Source organism: Monopterus albus, unplaced genomic scaffold, assembly GCF_001952655.1.
Source record: "Monopterus albus unplaced genomic scaffold, M_albus_1.0 scaffold50.1, whole genome shotgun sequence".
NCBI classification, from domain to species: Eukaryota; Metazoa; Chordata; class Actinopteri; order Synbranchiformes; family Synbranchidae; genus Monopterus; species Monopterus albus.
This window is the reverse complement of record NW_018127930.1, coordinates 1,457,157-1,458,336: the sequence shown is the minus strand read 5'-3', so window position 1 is coordinate 1,458,336 and position 1,180 is coordinate 1,457,157.

The following is a 1,180-nucleotide window of genomic DNA, read 5'->3' as shown; positions in this document are numbered from 1 at the left end:
TCTCCATTGCTGACTGAGCAGCACTGATTAAAGCCCCCATCCTCTCGTCTCTCTGTTTGCTGTCTCTCTGCTGCTCTTTGTTTTGCAGATACGATCCAACTTCCAGTCGACAGACACAAACAGCAGCTTGTTCAGTCCATTTAGCTGCCGTTTGGACTGCGGCTACATTACAACCTTATCAGGGGAGTTGCTGGTACACCGCTGCTGCTAATAAACTGATAACACCTTACAGTATTGATTCTGGCTTCAAACAGGACAATTCTATTCCATAGTCTGGCCAACACTGATAATTGGTACAAGGAACTGGTTTCAGCTTTTCAAAGGAATTTGCATGTTTGAGTAGGTGAACTCTAAACCATATAAACCTCACATCCCTGCATTTTCCAAATCATCCATCAGGATTAAGACTGGTTTCTGTTTATTTCTATGAAGCTCACCCTGCAGAGACTTAAAAGTTGCTGCAGGAAGATAATCCAACACAGCCAGTGATTAGAGAACTAGGTTGTTTGACCATTTTTATCCTCATAATTATAAAAGAACAGAATCTGTGTATTCTAACTAATCAAGAATATTTGATTCTGATTGGCTGGCAGGTGCCCATTACAGTAGCTTCTATTAAAGAGGTCAGTGCAGTTATATGCGCAGCACTGGGGACCCATGCATAAATTGCATTGAGTAAAGGGAAGTAAATAAAACCTGTGAAGAAAGAAGACATTGAGCCTTCAGATGTTAGTACTTTGTTAGTTTTTATCTCATCAATGAGAAAACAAACCGTAATGGTGGGATATACAAACAATCAGACACTGTTAAGTGGGGTGTCACAGTCACCAAACACACCTTGGGTGACTGTGGCCAAAGAGATCGGTCCACCTGTTTCCAAAACAATTACGACACAAATCTCAGTCTTTTTGTAAATATGAAAAGCTTCCAGAACTTTTCACAACCTCAGAGTTTACCTTCTACGTTTTATTTTCTAATACAACAGCTAATGCAATGCAAGGCAATGCAATACTTCTCAGCAACTGAGCTTAAAAACTCTGATGAAATGTCATTAAATGCATCCTCTGGAAATTTTTCTCAACAGTAATTTACATCCGAGTAATTAATGAGCAACATTTAACTGAACCAAAACCTTCTGCTTCAAAATTAAAACTTAGGAAATTAATCTGTTACATCATGA